Source organism: Macaca fascicularis, chromosome 2 (assembly GCF_037993035.2).
Source record: "Macaca fascicularis isolate 582-1 chromosome 2, T2T-MFA8v1.1".
Classification (NCBI taxonomy): domain Eukaryota; kingdom Metazoa; phylum Chordata; class Mammalia; order Primates; family Cercopithecidae; genus Macaca; species Macaca fascicularis.
The window spans coordinates 18,341,522-18,361,960 of NC_088376.1; the positions used below are offsets into that span (position 1 = coordinate 18,341,522).

The 20,439-nt window shown below is 37.7% G+C and overlaps 1 long non-coding RNA gene across 2 annotated transcripts in view; it reads left to right on the forward strand.

The window, feature by feature from the left end:
- Positions 1-1,585: 1,585 nt before the first annotated feature.
- LOC135969607 (uncharacterized) overlaps positions 1,586-20,439 on the forward strand; it is a 94,917-nt gene continuing 76,063 nt past the window's right edge. For both annotated transcript variants that reach the window (XR_010584899.2, XR_012430624.1), the window contains exons 1-2: positions 1,586-1,762; positions 3,195-3,310. This is a non-coding gene — a long non-coding RNA (uncharacterized lncRNA). The remainder of the gene's footprint in view (positions 1,763-3,194; positions 3,311-20,439) is intronic.

Below are 20,439 nucleotides of genomic sequence, written 5' to 3' on the forward strand. Positions count from 1 at the left end.
TGCCCCTTCAGTGGCCGCCCGGAATTGGGTATCTCAGCAAGCAGAAACCAACAGAAAAGGTAAAAAACAAACTGTGTTTGGGGATGATGGTATAACACAGTCATATTGCCCCAGGTTCTCTTGTCCCTTTAAAAGAACACTATCTCCATGGCATCTACCATTTGGAGGGCACTCATCAATGTAGTTTTATAATGTGCTATTTTATTTTAATAGTCAGCCTAAATTGACTATTCAAACACAACAGCACATTAAGATTATTGCTGCACTGCTAGGGGAAAAACAAAGAAGAAAAAGGACAAAGAAAAACATGTTCTGGCAGTTGGCAGAAAGCATGTCAATCCGGTAACAGAAGCTGCGACAGAGCACAAGTGAAATATCTCTGCTTCTGTTAAGGAATAACATGCAAAAAGAGTAGTCTTCTGAATCTAACACGTTGATAAATAGATGGCTCTGATCCTATCAGAAAAAATTCAACCAAGTAGTCACACTTTGGAACTGAAATACAGAGAGCTACATAGGGGGAAGAAGAGGATGAGTGAAAGATAAAAATAAAAGAAACTCATAGCTCATTCTGAAGTCAGAGAAAACCCTTAATTAATCGGCTTTGGTTCTTGTGGTTCTTCGTTCTGATTTGAATAGTAAAACCTGGTCCTTCTGTGAGACACAAACCACTCATCTGTATAGAAAAGCCAGTTCCTTTCTCAAGTTCCTAAGTTCTGGTGCCTGAAAATAACTAGACCTTCTCCGGTCACCCACACACAACTCAGCCTTAACCAGTTGCCTGCTGGATAGGGCTTTTGCCCCTTTCCTCATCCCTCTGAAATATTTAGAGGATCGCAAGAGGAGGCGAGTTTAAGAGAGATTTTTTTCCAATCTCAGGGAAATCCTAGCCTTGATTTCTGTGCCAGGCAAAATTCCAATTTCTTCAGGGAAGACTGAATTTTTTGAGTCTGAAATAGCACTGTGGAAGAAATCTTAATATCTGATTTCTCACCTAAGATCTTCTAAAAACTAGTTATTCAACATTTTAAAAGCATGTGCACTTTGACATACCAATTCCACTTCTAGGAATTTATTCCTCAAGCATTCTTTCACACATGTACAAAATATCATTTGGACAATATTAAATGCTACACTTTAGGAAGAGCTAGAGTTTGTAAACAAGAAAATTTTAGCAATATGGGACTAGCTAAATAAGTTCTGGTACATCCATATGTTGAAATATTATGCAGCCAGTAAAGTGAATAAAGCTACTCCATACACAAGTGCCGGGTGTGTCCTGCAGACCCTGGCCGACTGATGAAATGAGTACTCAAACACAGGTGTGCAGCATAAGAACAACTAGGTGACTGCCTGGCTCTAGTGACCACAGATCAGCCCCAAGAAGCTGGAGCTGCTTGCTTTTACTCAGTGCAGGCGCAATGCTGAAAACCTGGAGCAAACGCAACCTGTAGGTAATTAACATTTATTGTTCCCCTTTCAGGGAACTTCTCGTGCATGGGCGTGGATGATCAAAGGTCAGTTCCTGGTCAATATAAATAAACAAGCCTGTTTAAGATAGATTTCCCTACACTGCCTTGTACTTACTCCTTGCCCTCTGCCTCAGAGTTATAGGACAGTTGTTTTCAGCTATTCTCCCCCAGGGCTCTGCAAAACCTGACCTTTCAGAAGGTTTGCGTCCTTTCCCTATAGCTTTTCCCACCACTCTGATCCACCACATCACAAGAAATATTATTACATGGGAAAGTTAAAGTGCCAAACAGTGAGTATCTTATAGTCCCTAGCATTTACGTTTGGACAATTATTTGTGGGAAAACACACACAAGAAACTAGTAATAGTGATTGTCTCTAGGGAAAACAATGTGTATGTTTTATGTTTCAGACTTGCTATGTTTTGAATACTTCATACTATTTAAAAATACAATAAAAACATGAAATAGAGTAAAATGATCACGGTATTACTCAAAATCACTGACTATGAAAGTAAGATGATAGATATGTTATTCTGTTTCACTGTAGTAGCCATTTTACTATGTACATGTATCCTATAACATGTTGTGAACTTCAAATATATACAATAAAATTTATTTTAAATTTAGATATATAATATTTTTATGTATGTATATCCATATATAGATTTTATATGATTATGAATATAAGAAACTAACACAAATTAGCCTAAACACAGCTTGAGGATGGTGTGGGGGGATGAGTAAACAGAGACAAGCATAGGAAGGGAAAAGTAAACCAAGACGGAGAGAAAGAGAGAAAGTGTATACGTAAAATTTTTTTCGCATTTATTCTATGAACACTTTTTTTTGGTTAAAAAATGTAGTTTATGTGCATATATGTCTAAAGAAATTGAAAAAAAAAGTTTGATCTATAGCTAATGGCTGGTATGAATGTCCATCCTTGATAAACTGTTGTTTTTTTTTTTAAGTTTGCCAAAGTGAAAAACAGTATTTTTGAATTTTGTGAAAACCACCAAGCAAAAACTTATTTGTATGTGTGTATACATATGTCACCAGCATGCATACATATATACATACATAGATATATGTATATATGTACACACATATATGTACACATGTGTGTGTATATATACCATTTTATTTAAAAAGGGTGAAATTACATAGTTTTCTTAATCTGGGAACTGATATTTTCCTTCTTGTGACTTCAAAAATTTTGCCAAATCAAATGACCATAGATAAACCTGTTCTTCCCAAAAACGAGATTAAAATGGAAGACAGGTGCTGTTAACTGCCTTGTTTGGTGGTTAAGAGCAGCAGATTTTAGAGTAAAGCAAATTTGTGTTTTAATCTGATATTTACCACTTACATGGTAGGTGACCTTGATAGAGCTGAGTTATTTTATATCTCTAAACTTTAGTTTCCTCATTTATATAAATAAGGAAAATACTATTCCTTCATATATGTGTATATAAGTACACACATATATATGTACACATGTATATATATGTGTGTGTGTATATATATGTATGTATCCTGGCTATTACTTTTAAGGATGAAAGAATGAAAAAATACACATACTCAGCCATTGCTAGTGATCTTTTCAGTAGAATGTCATTGGAGAGAAGGATGGATGAAAGAGGTGATTAGCTTTGCCCTCGAATATCTTTGGTTCACTTGTTATAAACAAGAGTCTATGCCTTTCTTTTTGTGTGTTTGAGACAGGGTCTCATTCTGTTGCCCAGGCTGGAGCGCAGTGCAGTGGCGTGATCACAGCTCAGTGAAGCCTCGACCTCCCCGACTCAACAGATCCTCCCACCTCAGCCTCAAAAGTGGCCTAGGTAAGACAATTTTTTTTTTCTTTTGGAGATGGGGATCTCATTACATTGCTCAAGTTGGCCTTGTTACTCTTGGGCTCAAGCAATCCTCCTGCCTCAGTCTCTTGAGTAGGTGGGACTATAGGTACATGCCATCCTGTTTGGCTGATTTCTAAAATCACTTCCAACAATTACCTTACGATTGTATTCTATTTCCTAAAATTAGCAAAAGAAGAACACTGGGATTTTAATAGAATATGCATTTGTCTCTGTTTGTCCTGATGTGGTTATTTGAAGCACGTGCAGTTGGTGATGGTGGTTTTGAGTGAGCATTAGCATCAGAATGCTCTCAAATTCATCAGAATTTTGTGAATATATCAAAATTCCTTTTAAGGGTAAGTACACCAATATCCAAGAGTTCTTGTGGGTGGTCTGCCACTTTTTCTGCCCTCTAAAATGCTTTTCTATCATTAATATCTAGAAATGATTACATCAGACAAAAATGTTTTACTAGGTTACTCCAAGTGGATTGTATTTTATTAAAAAGGGTGAAATTATATAGATTTCTTAATCTGGGAACTGATATTTTCCTTCTTATGACTTCATAAATTTCGCCAAATCAAATGACCATAGATAAACCTGTTCTTCCAAAAAATGAGATTAAAATGGAAGACAGGTGCTATTAACTGCCTTTTTGGTGGTTAAGAGCAGAGGATTTTAGAATAAAGCAAATTTGTGTTTTAATCTGATATTTACCACTTACATGGTAGGTGACCTTGATAGAACTGAGTTATTTTATAACTCTAAACTTTAGTTTCCTCATTTATATGAATGAGGAAAATACTATTCCTTCATAGAATTGTCATTAGGATTCCATGATATAATATATGTAAGTCACAGGAAGATTAACTGAACTCAAAGTGCTGCTATTGTTATTATTGACTACTACCACTGCTCTTGCTACAATTGTAGTCATTATAGTCCATGTTATATAACTTTGTAAATTTTAATTTACGAAGAAAATACTAGAAAAACTCAAATTTTCTAGTATTTTTAACAAATATATCTTTATTACATAATATAGTCATTTAGTAGGGCATATAAATCTGACTATAAATGTTTTATATATAAGCTGATGAATTCATGAGTATCTGTGCTATTCGTATTACCATATAAATAATAAAATATTCTAGAAAATTTACTGTTTATTATAAAAAAGATACTACACATATATTATACTGTATTCTTATATTGTATATTTATATGAGAGAATGAGAGATGGGGAAATTGACCTGCCCTAGGTTGCTTTTTCTCTGCCAGAGTCATCTTTCCCAGCCCCCATAGTTGCTGCTATCTACTTATTCTTCACACACTTGAATTTAAAAGAGAGATGGAGAAGGGAGGGAGGGAAAAAGGGAGGAAAACAAGAAGAAGGGAGGGAGGCAGGGAGGAAGGAAGGAAGGAAAAATAAATATCGGCAAAAGTCAACATGTTTGGGCAGATAGTGATTTAAGTTGCTCTGAACTTCAGGTCTCAGAAACGTGGATCCCTGAAGGAAAGTGTGAGTAAGACGGGGGAATTTAGGATGAGCCTTGAGCTCTCTATCCCACAACACAAATGCTGCTGATGCACCTTTTACAGCAGATGGAGGAAAGCAGGGGCCTATTGGCATATTGATGTCATTGTCTACCAGTCTGATCTGCTCAGCCTTGACAAGCTGTTAACACCTAGCAGGAGGAAGTATCAAGCATGCAGGCTGACTGTTCCACTGTTACTTCAGTTGGAATCTGGGTTGGCCAGATTATTTAAGAGCTGCAACAACCAGGGTTTGGCACGATATGTCTAGGCCTAGTTGGGGCAGAAGTAGGAGAAGGATGGGAGTGACAGTCAAGAGTCACTGAAAGGGCAGAGGGAAGCCTTGCAGATTTGGCTCATTTTTCAATTTCAGAAAGAAATTACCCTACATATTTTTTTGGCCTGAAATTTGATAAGGTAATTTTTTTAGAACTGAAAGTAAGTCTCAGAAATTAAAAATATAAAAATCCAAGATTTAATTTTTATTCATAGGTAATAGTAAAACAATATTCAAGATTATGATTATCTGCCAATCAATATATAGTGCTTCAAGTTCAAAATTATTTCTAGGTGCATCATCACCTATGATATTCATTACCCTTCTATTACACATTAGTTCCCCTTACAGAAGTAGAAATTGAGGTTCAGATTATGCATGAGTCTCAAAGTCATTATGCAGTAACTTCAAAATGAGGATTCTAAGAAACTAAGATCAAGAAGATATAATAATAATACAACTTATAGGACATTAAAAAGTTACTTCCTGCTCTGTTTCTTTGGTTGAATTCCCCCAGAAGCAGAGTCTGAGAGAAGGATTTAAGCACAAGCAGTTTATTTGGAAAGAGATTGTTGGAAGACATTTCTCTACAGGCATCTCACATTTCTATACATCTTGTGAGCCGAGCCACTGTCTTTCATCTGGACTATCTTTTCAAGGTTGTTTATATAGCAAACAACCTTGGGAGACAGAGATAATGTCTCCCTTCACAGAGCAAGAATGCCTTTGATTTATTTTGGTTTGGCTTGTCTTTTTACTTTCCAATATAGTAAAGATGTCTCACTTTGAAGTGAAGGTTCATCTCCTATAACATGACCCGAGTGTGCAGGTGTCACCTGGTTTTCTTGGTGTCACACTGTGAGGATTGGGGCTTCGAAAACAAGCTCGTGCACTAATGCTCTGGTCACTGTTATTGCTGTAATACATCCCTTTGTATCTGACCCAGGAATCTCGTATCTTTTACCAGCTTCCATGATATTGTGCTAAGCTAATTATTACCTTGCAAGTAGAGTAAAATCTGATACCCTTCATAGTCTTGCAGTGACCCCAGGAGGCACCAGTAGGGGAGTATGAAAGTAGGACATAGAAGGAAAGCAAGCCCATAAGGATGAGCACATGCTATGGGAAACTGAAGGCTGGAACTTTGGAAGACAGCATAGACCATGCCTCAGCTATCCCCAACCAAGGAGTAAGGGGACTAGGGCATTTATTCAGCAACATCCATCAATCATTGGTTCAGTGCTGCTCCAGATAGTTACCTCTGTCTTATCTGGCCTGTGGTGTGTGTTGGTGTTTGTGCGTGTATGTGTGTGAATGTGTGTGTGTGTGCATGCGCCAGCAGGGTACAGAGGCCAGAGAAAGCCCTTAGGAATACAGTGACAGGTAGAAGCTGTTGGTTAGCTATTCATGGGAATGATGAATGTGGAGGTGACAAAGAAAGGGTACCAACATCACCTGCTCTCCTTTGGCCCAAGTGGTTTTCTTCAATTTCTAGGCCTCAACTTCCCTCTAACATTCTTACATATCTTTAAAGGTGTGTTTCTCATTGTCTTATAGCTCAGCCAAGTTTTGATGGGCACAAAGTTAGACAAAGAGTTACTGAGTTAGGCTATTTAATGTCTTTCGCTTAAGGTTTCTTGGATAAGGGATTCTTGCCTAGAAGGAGTTTAATATTTTGACCCTGAGCCAGGAAGAGTGATGAGATGAACTCTTGATGTCATGTTAGCATTTTAAGTTAGTAAATTATTGCTCCTTTAAAAAGTGTTTCATCCTAGGAAAAAAAAAATGATTCCTGATAGAGTGTGCTGATATTAAGAACCTTCCAAAGACAAGCTGCTTTCACTGGGCTGTATTCTTGCCACCTTGTGGTTGGCTCTATGGATCAGATTCACAGTTCTTCTATTGACTGGTGTAGTGTGTCCTTATAGTTTCTATAATGGTTTCTGAGTCTTACAACCCATGCACCACAAACAGAAGTTTACACAATGACAATATACAATATCTATTTCTCACTCCCTCTGAAGATATCAGTAGGCAGGAAATGCAGAATGCATTTATTCAGTCAGTTTTAATTTACTCAACAAGTATGTATTGAGTGTCTCCTATATGCACAACATTGAGTCCTGGAGATTCAGTGGTAGACAAAACAAGGCAAAATGAAACAAAATAGGACTATATGTGATCTCTGACCCTCTGGGGCTTACATTCTAGTAGAAAAGGCATGTTCATCAAAATTTATAAAAAGTTTACAAAATTATGACTCTGATATGTGCTATAAAGGAGAAATTGAGAGCCTATAGTGGGAGAAGGGGGGAAGGAGAACTGGGAGATGAGGGAAAGCATCTTCAATAAAGTGCATAATGGATATAGACTTCCAACTAACTTTATGAAACATGAAACAAATATGTTCCAAAAATTTGGAACCCAAATAGTAAAACAGCTTTTTTTTTTTTCAAATAAAACTGTTTTGTGTTGCATATACTTGCAATATTATAAAAATGTCTAGGCTATCTAGATTTTTGTGTTGCATATACTTGCAATATTAGAAAATCTAGGCTATCTCTTGTATTAGTTTCTTATTGCTACTATAATGAATTACAAAAAAGCCACTTAGTGGATTATTAAAACAATACAAATTTATCATCTTGAAGTTCTGGAGGCCAGGGGTCCACAGTAGGCCAGCAGGACTGTGTTCCTTTGGAGACTCTGGAGAAGAATCTGTTTCCTTGCCTTTTCCAGATTCAAGAGGGTGCCTGCATTCCTTGGCTTGTGGTCCTGCATCACTCTGACCTCTGCTTCCATGATCATATCTCATTCTCTGAGTCTGATTCTCATAAATGGCCTAGCACAGTCTTCTATTCTTCTTCTCGTTTTGTGCCACTTTTGTTTCTTCGCTGGTGACGGGGTTGGTGAAGAAGAGATATGGTACAGATGCAGCTTACTTGTGAGGTACATTGATAACCTAGTAGTTTCTGAAATACTTCTACGTCCAAAAGCAAACCTTGACTCTTCTCTAGGGCATTTTTGTGGGTATCTACATCTCACAGTTTGGCTTTTTCTAGATGACTAATTAACACCGACACCTATCCCAGCCACTGAATTGTTATGGCCCACTCCTTTAGCAGCTCCTCATGGACAGACTTGCTTCTAAGACACTCCAAGTTTAGTTATTGTCTATGAGATCCACATCAGGCCTTCAGGAAGGAAACACACATCCTTGACTCATCAAACTCTGGAAGTACAGGCTCTTCCCACAGCAACCGTGCCTCTAATTCTACAGCCCAGAAGGACACTCTGCCCATCCTCTCAGATATAGATATTTCACTCATAAGCTATCAGCCATTACATTCCACAATCTCTACGGAATATCAGGTTAAGTGAGTAGTTCCCTCAAAGTTTCTGATCAGTTGGCTTATGATAACAGGAAATACCTCACCTTCTACAACAATGGTCTCTCTCTAAAGGAATCTTCTAATTTTCCAAATTGCTAATGAATTATTAGCCTTTTTCTCATATAACTTGGAGAACCAATATTGGCATAACTACCTATTTAAAAATACAAGTTTATTAAGATACATTTTATATACCATTAAAATGTACCCATTTGAAAGTTATAGTAATCAACCTTGTAACCACCACCAGAGTTGCAGTATAGAATATTTCCATGCTCCAAAATTTCTCTCATGCCCCTTGTCAATTAATCCCCAGTCTACTTAACCCCATTCTCTTAACCACAGGCAACCACTAATCTGCTTTCTATCATATTTGATTACCCAGTCTAGAATTTCATATACATGGGATTATGGGATATATATTTTTTGTTGTCTGCCTTCTGTTCCTAAACATAATGCTTCTGAGAATTATTTTGCTTAGCTTTGTTTTGTTGTGTTTTTCAGTAGTTTGTTCACTTTTTAATTGCTGAATAGTTTTCCATTTTACTGATACACCACAGTTTGTTTATCCATTCACATGTTGATGTATATTTAGTTTGTTTTCAGTTTTGGGCTATTATGAACAAAGCTGCTGTGAACATTTGCATAATAGTCTATGTATGGGCACATGTTTTCATTTTTTTAGATAAATATCCAGGAGAGAAATTGCTAGGCCATAGGTTAAGTGTATTTTAATTTTTAAAGAAATTTCCAGTTTTCCAAACAAATGGTATAGCTAGCTTATGACTTCTCCAATTTACAGGTGCTGCAGAGATGGCTTAGTGTTTTACTTTCTAATGTGGGGTTGCTTAGCCACTATTATTCTTAATTCGAGGACTTTAGATGATACTCTGAAATAACAGAAACATTTCTATTTAACTAACATATGAAATGCTTAATTTAACTTTCTTCCTATACAATACCAGACTGAAATATTTGAGAGGGCAAGAACTATGTCTTATTTCTTCTTTGTTCTTCGAGACACAGTACCTGGCCACATAGTAAGTTTAAAAAAAAAAAAGAAAAACAATTGAAATAAAAGCTAGTACCTTTGAGGATACTGCCCAAATGCTAAAACTATAATTATTTTAGTTATTTCTTTCATTGTCTATAATTTAATAATTCAGACTTGAAGTTAGTAAAATCCGTAAACCCAAGTAAAAAAAACGGCAGTGCTGTATATTCACCATTTCCTCTCTGGCTAGCTGTAAGAAATATTTTCAGTTCCCAAGCAGAGTAAAATAACAAGGCAAAAGGGAAAAGAAAGAACAGTCATCAAAGGCACATTTTTTTTCCCCCTCTATTCCTATCTTCTGGGCCTCTGAGGCTGAACCTTGAGTTTGAACATGTATTAAAATTGGCATGAAGCCATTTTCCTCCCAGGCTGTAATTTCAGAAAGCCTTGTCTGGGAAGAAATGACCTTTCAGCTACTTCAAAAGCAGTTCCTCCCTAACACCCTATGATGTCAGGGCTGACTGGGACTGTGGCAGGGCTCTCAATTAAAAGCATGACTTCTAAATAGTGTCTCATCATGTCACCTCAGGCTTGTGATGGTGACCTCTGTGGCCGGAGGGACAAATTGTGGCTACACAGGAGTCAAAGTTAGAGTCATGAGTTTGGAAATGAACAAAAAAATGAAAAGGAGAATACCACCACTTTTAGTGGAGGAGTTTTTCAGAATATGAAATTCAGGCAGCTCTGAATATACCTAGAGTACTCCAATTGGCTTCACACAAGTGGTAGCTAGCTTGTGCTGGGTTCTACTTCCCAAGCCTTGTCCTGCAGCTCTCTGATCCAAAGGGCATTTTGCCTTTTGAAGATGAAAGGCAACCTTGGGAATATGTCTTTATTTTTTCCTTCAGCCCACTTTCTCTTATTCAGTCTTCTCTGATTATATTTCATCTAACACTCTCATGCATCCTTTGGGCTTTAGAATAAAGTGAGGAAAGGTGGTTCCTGAGGAAACAGAAAGTCTTGTCACAAATTGATCCATCTAGATAAGCCATCCATTATCCTGTTTTGACAGTTCTAGTCAAATGCAGTTATTTAGTGTTCTATCACATGTAACACTGACAGATGTATGGCCCTCAATAGCCTTCTCATTAAAAAAAAAAAAACAAAGAAAAAAACAGGAGATGCTTTTATCTTACAAATGTGGTACGGCGAATTCTGACCACTTATACAAGTGCATAAAGCCCCCTTGGAGAAATACTGAAAGGTTATATCACTCTATTCAGATGTCTAACTTTCAGATCTGTGGCTTAACACATGCCCATACAAAGGCTTGTATACAGATATCGAATTCAGTGAACGTTGCAAAGAAAATTGGTTAACATGTTAATTTAAACAAACAAACAAAACACACTTCATTTTAACCTCAGACTGTGCCCTGCATTCTAGCAGTGTTAAAGAATCGGGTCAAAAAATTAAACTATTTTTAACCGAATCTGACCTCAGGGTAGGAAAGAGTGAAAAATTAAAAGCAATGGAAATAAGCACAAATAGCAAGATGAATTATAATAGATAAGACTACAAGCAACCGTAAAATTTTGTGTGAAAGACTATAAGAAATAGTAGAAAGCTATTAATAAGGATTGTGGTAAATGTGAATGTGCTAAAATGGCAGGGTATCATATTAATTTTATAAAAACAAGTTGCATATAGGCTAATGAAACTCTATGTATGCTAACGAAATATATGCATACATACCTGTGTTGTTGGTGATGTATATCGTATATATCCTGGGCTTTTATATGTTAACACAATCATGGCAGCTGCAAATTTATCTAATTTATATATTTATGTATAAGATTCTGGAATAAGTTTAATTATATAAAATTAGTCTGATGGATGCAACCAACCTCGATATTTAGACACATTGTTTTAAGGGTTTTACTATAAAACCTTATAAAGGCTTTCAGAATACTAACTCAAATACCTATGTGTTTCCCTAGGACAAACTTCTAGAAGTGGAATTGCTTGGCATAAACTTCTGTACATTGTAAAATGCTTCCTGTGTACTCTCCAAAATAACTTCTACCAGTATGGAGCAAGAGTACAATCCCACCAGTAAGGCATAGTTATAATTCCCCAAAACCTCGCCCCCAATCCATTGTGAATATAAGGTATTTCCTCATTTTATTATAAGTTTTAATTGGGACTTGTGAAAGCAAATGTGCGTATAGATATACTTTGCCCATTTTCATTTGGTGTTTTAAATATTTTTTTTTTTAACTGTGTATGTTAAGAATTTAGTTGGCTTCAATTAAAAGACTCTCCATCATACAGTGCCTTAAATAAAAAGATTTTATTTTTCTCATATTAAAAGAAGTTGACACTCAAGCTGCTTCTCTCTTTCTACACATCCATCACAGTTTTTAGGCTCTTGCTTACTATTGTAAATTGGCTGTGGCAGTATTATAAATGTACTCCAGCTAAAAAGAATGGGAAGGACAAAAAGCATGTGCCTGCCGACTTTGCACCATTTTGAGGTCCCACCCAGGGACTTCTACTCACTTCCTATTGGTCAGAACTATGTCACATGACAACTCTCCTCTGAAAAAGAGGCTGGAAAATAAAACCAGGTGCACATATTACCTCCTAGCAACCACAAAATAGATAAATAAATAAAACCAAGTCTCCCATGATAAGAAAAGAAAGACCATGAATATTGGATTGGCCACCAGTCATGTCAGTCACAATTTCGAAATGTGTTTGCTTTTTGAAAATAGGCTTTGTCTCATTTTAAATGCTATTTATTGTTTTATTAACATATATTAAAATTTACATTTTTACTTTTATTATTGCTATCAAATTTGAAGATCTTTTTACTTAGAATTTTTTTTTTCTCTCCCACTGTGCCCTTATGTTTCTGTGTAGTTATATTTGTATTGTTCACCATATTTCTGCTTTTTTTCCACTTCTATGTACCTCCCCTTAACATGGTAGGATTGTACCTCCCCTTAACCTTGAGTGAAGTCTGTGACTTAGTCTGGTCAGTAAATTCTAAATAGAAGTTTATTTTCAATCTTACATATATACATGTCTATTTTCCCACCTTTAATCTTTACTTGTATATCTAGTCATGATACTATCCAATTATGCTGAAATAACAACCCCCAAATCCCAGTGCTTTAAAACTACAAAGGCTTATTTCCCCCTCATACTGATTGCCTGAGGTGGACTAGTTGGTCATTCTTCTCTATAAAATTGTTCACCAGCTCTTAGCAATTTCCCATCTGAAGTGACTCAAATACCTTGCACTGTCATTTCATTGGCCAAAGCAAGTCCCCTGATCATACTCAACTTCTTGAAGAGGTAGGGAAATGTGATTCCACTATACACAGAAGACAGAGAGTAGTTGCCAGAAATTAGCAAATAAAAATACAGGATTTCCAGTTAAATTTGAATTTCATATAAATAAATAAATTTTAGAATAAATGTGCCCTGTGCAATATTTCAGGCATACTTACACCTAAGCAATTAGTTTTTTGTCTGAAATTCAAGTTTAACTGGATATCCTTGATTTTATCTGTTAACTCTTAACAGAATTATAACTATTTAGTGAAAATCACTAGTGACTACCATAGCCTCTCTTTCTCCATTTCTCTATGGCTTAAGGAAGAAACCTTGTGCTTTTCTCTGCCTTCACCGATTAAGGTTTTTGTGGCATTCCCATCAAATATGTTTCTTTAGGAAGTCTTGTGTTTCTTACTCCTTTCACTAATAAATAAATTTTATTGAATTTTAATGTTTTTCATTGCCTTCATGACAGTTTTAAATTGAGAGTCATTTTCATGTAACAATTATAGAAATTTTTAAATTCTGATTTTTTTCCTTTTTTGTGCTCAACTTTTTCAGATATAGCATCTAATGATTATAGTAATTTCTATTCTCATTTTGGGAGAATACCAATTGCAGGTTTTTCTCTAGTTTTTCTCATTTTTATTCTAGTATCTCTTTTATAGTACTAATAAATTTGCTTTGATTCATTAGCTTTACATTAATTTAATCACCATTCATTAAATTATTTATTAAACATAGTTTTTATTTTTTTAACTTTTAGATTTGGTGATACATATGAAGGTTTGTTATATAGATAAGCATGGGTCACGGGGGTTTGTTGTACATATTATTTCATCACCCAGGTATTTAGCTCAGTACCTAATAGTTATCTTTTCTGCTGCTCTCCCTCCTCTCTTCCCCCACAAGTGGACCCCAGTATCTGTTATTTCCTTCATGGTGTTCACTTATAGCTCCCACTTATAAGTGAGAACATGCAGTATTTGGGTTTCTTTTCCTGTGTTAGTTTGCTAATGATGATAGCCTCCAGCTTCATCCACGTTCCCATAAAAGACATGATTTCGTTCTTTTTTGTGGCTGCGTGATATTTCATGGTGTATATGTACCACGTTTTCTTTATCCATTTCTGACATTGATGGGCATTTAGATTGATTTCATTTCTTTGTTATTGTGAGTAGTGCTGCAATGAAAATCCACATGCATGTATCTTTATGGTAGAATGGTTTCTAGTCCTCTGGGTGTATACCCAGTAATGGGATTGCTGAGTTGAATGGTAGTTCTGCTTTTAGCTCTTTGAGGAATCGCCATATTATTTTCCACAATGATTGAACTAATTTGCACTTCCATCAACAGTATGTAAGTAATCTTTTATCTCTGCAACCTCGCCAGCATCTGTTATTTTTTTTTTACTTTTTAATAATTGCCAATCTGACTGGTGTAAGATGGTATCTCACTGTGGTTTTAATTTGCATTTCTCTAATGATCAGTGATACTGAGCTTTTTTTCATATGTTTGTTAGAAGAATGTATGTCTTTTTTTGAGAAGTGTCTGTTCATGTCCTTTGTCCACTTTTTTTTTTTTTTCCTGAAACGAAGTCTCGCTCTGCCACCCAGGCTGGAGTGCAGTGGCACGATCTCTGCTCACTGCAACTTCCGTCTCCCGGGTTCAAGTGATTGATTCTCCTGCTTCAGTTCCCTGAGTAGCTGGACTATGTGCCTGCCACCATGACCGGCTAATTTTTTGTATTTTTAGTAGAGACAGGGTTTCACCATGTTAGCCAGGATGGTCTTGATCTCCTGACCTCGTGATCTGCCCCCCTCAGCCTCTCAAAGTGCTGGGATTACAGGCAGGAGCCACCGTTCCCAGCCTTTGTCCACATTTTAATGGGATTGTTTTTCCCTTTTAAATTCGTTTATATTCCTTATAGATGCTGAATGTTAGGCCTTTGTCGGATGAATGATTTGCAAATATTAACTTAAACATAGTTTTAAAATGTCTGACCTTTCTTTTGTCACTCGTTCATTCTTATAGAGAAAGATTTGTGGTATTTCTGTTTGGTGGTTGGTTTTTGGCATTGGGATTAGAAGTGGGTTTTATGAGAGATAAAGGGATCATTTAAAAAATCATTTAGTAAATATGGATAAAAATAGATGTTTACTATTAATAGGCTTTGCTTTTGTTCCACAAGTAGAGGTAGAGGAAGGAATCAGAGAGGTATTTTTATTTTTGTTTGTTTGTCTTGATCTGGCAGCAGAAAATTTTTCCGCAGAACCCTTCTTTCATTGTGTGTTGGCAGCCCTGAATTAGGCAACTCAACCCTGTTTCCCTGGCATGCTGCCCTTTCCTGAAGGCAACTGTGGCACTTCTATTGGTGCCATATACAAATACAGTATGTACCATCCTGGTCCCTGATTCCTCTAGCCTTGGAAACCTGTAGCATGTCCCAGGGCCGGTTGAGATTGACATGTCTCTCACTCACTTTCCTCCTCACACTCCACCTCATTTCTAGGCATGCTTGCCACAAATTAGGAATGACAAAGCTTTCAGTTCAGTATTCTTCCAGTTACCATCTGCAAGCAGGAGGTAGGCCACAAATCCGTTTTTTTCTTTCAAGTTAGCGTCATTTGAATCAGAGGTGGATTTGGGGGGTCATCAAGCTTTATAGAAGGCTAGAGATACATCATTATGGGACAAAAATATCACTGAAAACATTAAATAAAAAAAGAAAACAGCATTTACTCATATTTCCCTTGGGGAGATGAATCTGGATGTTGAGAAAGAATACTTCGATGATCTGGTTGAAGTAGGGATTAAGTGCACAAGGAACCTACTCATGTCAGACAAGATCACCACGACAGGTCCTGGCATGGCGGGAGCTCCTATTCACTGTTGGACAGGATGTTCAAGTTGGAAGATGGGGAGACTAAGACTCCATATTGCCCCTCATTAGCTCTCCAATCCCCTGCCCCTTTCAGACAACCCCTCATGTCCTTTATATATAAATGCTTATCAGATATTAAAGAATATGGCATCGAAGGGGCACCAAATAACCAACTTCTCAAAGGTTATCAGGTGTTTTGGTCTGCCCCTTATCTGCATTCTGTATTGCAAGAGTTCCTTAAAGTTTCTGGCCTGTGGCTGAGACCATTTCTCTAGTTACCAGGGCTGTTACAGTCTCCCAGATCTTCTGTTTTTATATTCACATGGAGTTTCAGTGGATATCTGAAGATTTAAGCATATGATTTTTTAGGTTGCCACAATATTTGGATCCATCTATTTCCAAGTTTTAAAAATCTTGGCTTTCAAAAGAATCTTGACTTTCAGATATAAAACTTCACACACTTTTCTGATCATAAAATAAGTTTGTGTAGTGAAGCTGAACTTCTAAGGACGTGATATAGCTGAGAAGTTTTATGCGGGTGGTCAGTATCTTAGGCAGAAGTTTTAGGTGTGACTTGACTTTGGTGTTCCCATATATTTTATGCTCTATCACAAAGGTTTAAAATCACCCAAGGTGGTATGATTTCAGAGTTGGTTTTAATATCAAGTGCACCAAAAGCACCCAGAGAGAGATAATGCTATACAACAACAACAACAGCACAAAAATCCATTGGAATGGATCTGTGACAATTGCATGATTAATACAAACGCTGGAGGTTTGCCATCAGTAAATTTCCTACAGCATTTAATCACTTTTCAAGTTAAATAAACTCAAACCACGTTTGAATTTTCTGATACGTGTACATATCAAAGAGTCACACAGTTTGAATTTTTCTCAGAGCCCTTATTGTCACAGCTGTACTCAGGATAACTTTGTCCATGGTTACATCCCATCATCCCTTGTTGTATGCCTTTCACTCTTTTGTCATGTAAACTGCTATGGTGTGAATGTTTGTGATCCCTCCAAAGTTCATGTTGAAACTGAGTCATCAATGTGATAGTATTAAGAGATGAATGGACTCTTCACAAGGTGATTAAGACATGAAGGTGGAACCCACTTGAATAGGATTAGTAACTTTATAAAAGGGCCAGAGAGAATAAGCTAGACCCCCTTTTGCCCTTTTCCATCCCTTCTGCCATCCGAGGGTACTGTTCAATTTCTCTGGAGGACACGGAGTTCAAGGTGTCATCTTGGAAGCAGAGACTCCAGACACTGAACTCGTCAGCACTTTGATCTCGGACATCCCAGTCTCCAGATCTGTGAGAAACAAATGTATGTTCTTTATAAATTACCTAGTCCTCAGATGTCTTTTTATAGCAGCAGGAATGCTAATACATTGACCCTTCTGTCATGTCCTCAGGAGCCTTTCTTCCTCTGGGTGGGGGCTGTGCTGTGCTTTGGGTGCCATGAGACCTGGCAGACTCAGCTCATGCCCCTTCTCTAGGCAATTTGTCCCCCATTGTGCTAAAGGGCAGCTTCACCCAGCCTCCCCTGCTTTAAAGAAGCTGCTGCCTTTTTCACATCTGAGGGCTCACATAATGGGTAGCACTGATTCACCCAGTGGGAAGATTGAGAGAACACCCTGGAGGGGAGGTCGATAAGAGGACACAGGAGCCTTCTAGCTTCATTTAACCTTCTCTCAAAAATTAGGAGCAAATTTCTCCCTACTAGAAGCAATGCGTTTGAGGTGACAGTTTTAGATATGATAAGATTGTCTTTAACACAACAAAAGGTCATTGTTGAAGGCTTCCTAAAATAGAAAAGTTTGTATGTGAATGGTAGGGGATAATGAAAGAAATTCATATTATAATAAAAGTTAAAAGACAAATATGAATAATAGTTTTTACAAAGTTATTTGTTCTCATTAATACATCTAAGCATTAAAGATCTGAAATTATCAGGTTATTAGCACCTCAAGGGAATGAATTATGCCTCAGGAAATTCAATTAATAAACAAGCCCCCTGGGTATATTTAGACTTTATTAAAAATACACATACATGTATTAGGTATCAAGTGCAGAATAAAGCAGACTCTCAGATCTAATATATCATAAAAAATGTACACTACTTTTGAAGAAAGGAAATTAAAACACACATATACACAACACATTTGGGAGCTTGAAACTAGTGTCTTTTATTTGACGTTAAATCTTTGATTGATATGTTTATTCTTTTATCATTTCTCCCTAACTTGCACCTTTTTAGCATTCCTTCTCTGAGAGGGAACTGATTGCAGAATACATCATCTTTTACTTAGTCATACAATCCAGAAATTTAGGAATTAGTCTAGACTCTAAGCTATCCTTCCTTCTTCCTTTAGTCAGTTACCAAAGCTTGCCTATTTTAGTTACAAACAGCTGTCAAATCCACCCATCACATCTTCTCCTCTGTCGTCTTTGTTCAGTTCTGTTTCAGTCTTTGTTCAGATGATCAACAAAAATCTTAAGTGACCTCTTTGCTTTCAGTTTTGCTCCATTCAAGGTCAATGTCATTTACATGTGATAGCCAATTACTCTTCTAAAACAAAATGTGGTTTTTTCCTCTGCCTTAAGCCTTTAAATAGCTTCTTACTGGCACACAGAGATAACAAACTTCTGACACTGCAACATGGTTTGACCCCTCCAAGCTTTCCCATCTGATATGGTTTGACTCTTTGTCCTCAACCAAATCTCATCTTGAATTGTACTCCCATAAATCCCATGCATTGTGGGAGGGACCTGGTGGTAGATAATTGAATCATGGGGCAATTTCCCCCATACTGTTCTCATGGTAGTGAATAAGTCTCACAAGATCTGATGGTTTGAAAAGGGAAAACCCATTTCACTTGGCTCTCATTCTCTCTTCTTTTTGCCTGCTGCCATCCATGTAAGACATGACTTGCTCCTCCTTGCCTTCTGCCATGATTTGTGATAGCCATGTGGAACTGTAAGTCCATTAAACTTCTTTTTCTTCCCAGTCTTGGGTATGTCTTTATCAACTGTGAAAACAGGCTAACACAGTAAATTGGTACCAGCAGAGTAGGGTGTTGCTGAAAAGATACCCAAAAATGTGGAAGCAACTTTGAAACTGCATAACAGGCAGAGGTTGGAACAGAAGGGCTCAGAAGAAGACAGGAAATGCAGGAATGTTTAGAACTTCCTAGAGACTTGTTGAATGGCTTTGTCAAAAATTCTTATAGTGATATAATAATAAAGTCCAGGCTGTGGTGGTCTCAGATGGAGATGAGGAACTTGTTGGGAACTGGAGCAAAGGTGACTCTTGTTATGTTTTAGCAAAGAGACTGGTGGCATTTTGCCCCTGCCACAGAGATTTGTGGAACTTTGAACTTGAGGGAGATGATTTAGGGTATCTGGTGGAAGAAATTTTGAAGCAGCAAAACCTTTAAGAGGTGTCTTGGATGCTGTTAAAGGCATTCAGTTTTATAAGGGAAGCAGAGCATAAAAGTTTGGAAAGTTTGCAGCCTAACAATATGATAGAAAAGAAAATCACATTTTCTGATGAGAAATTCAAGCAGGCTGCAGAAATTTGCATAAGTAACAAGCTGAATGTTAATCCTCAAGACAATGGGGAAAATGTCTCCAGCACTTGTCAGAGGTCTTCACAACAGCCCCTCCCATCATGGGCTTGGAGGCCTAGGAAGAAAAAATGGTTTCATGTGTCAGGCCCTGGGTCCCCGTGCTGTGTGAAGCCTAGGGACTTGGCTTCATGTGCCCTGTGTCCCAATCTCTCCAGCCACGGCTGAAAGGGGCCAACGTAGAGCTTGGGCCACAGCTTCAGAGGGTGTAAGCCTCAAGCCTTGGCAGCTTCCACGTGGTGTTGAGCCATTGAATGCACAAAAGTCAAGAATTGAGTTTTGGAAACTTCCACCTAGATTTTAGAAGATATATGGAAACACCTGGATGCCCAGGCAGAAGTTTGCTGTAGGGGCAGGGTCCTCATGGAGAACCTCTGGTGGGGCAGTGCAGAAGAGAAATGTGGGGTGGGAGCCCCCACACAGAGTCCCTGCTGTGTTACCACCTAGTGGAGCTGTGAGAAGAGGGCCACCATCCTCCAGACCCCAGAATGATAGATCCATGGAGAGCTTGCATTGTCTACCTGGAAAAGCTGCAGACACTCAATGCCAGCCAGTGAAAGCACCCGGTAGGGAGTCTGTACCTTGCAAAACCCCAGGGGTGGAGCTGCCCAAGACCATAGGAATGCACCTCCTGCATCAGTGTTACCTGGATATGAGACATGGAGTCAAAGGAGATCATTTTGGACCTTTAAGATTTCACTGTGCTGCTAGGTTTTGGACTTGTATGGGGCCTGTGACCCCTTTATTTTGGTCAATTCCTCCCATTTGGAATGGCTGTATCTACCCAATGCCTGTACCCCCATTGTATCTAGGAAGTAACTAACTTGCTTTTGATTTTACAGGATTATAGGCAGAAGGGACTTGCCTTGTCTCAGATGAGACTTTGGACTGTGGACTTTTGAGTTAATGCTGAAATGAGTTTAGGGGATGATTGGGAAGGCACGATTGGTTTTGAAATGTGAGGACATGAGATTTGGGAGGGGATCTGGGGCAGAATGATATGGTATGGCTCTGTCCCCACCCAAATCTCATCTTGAATTGTACTCTCATAA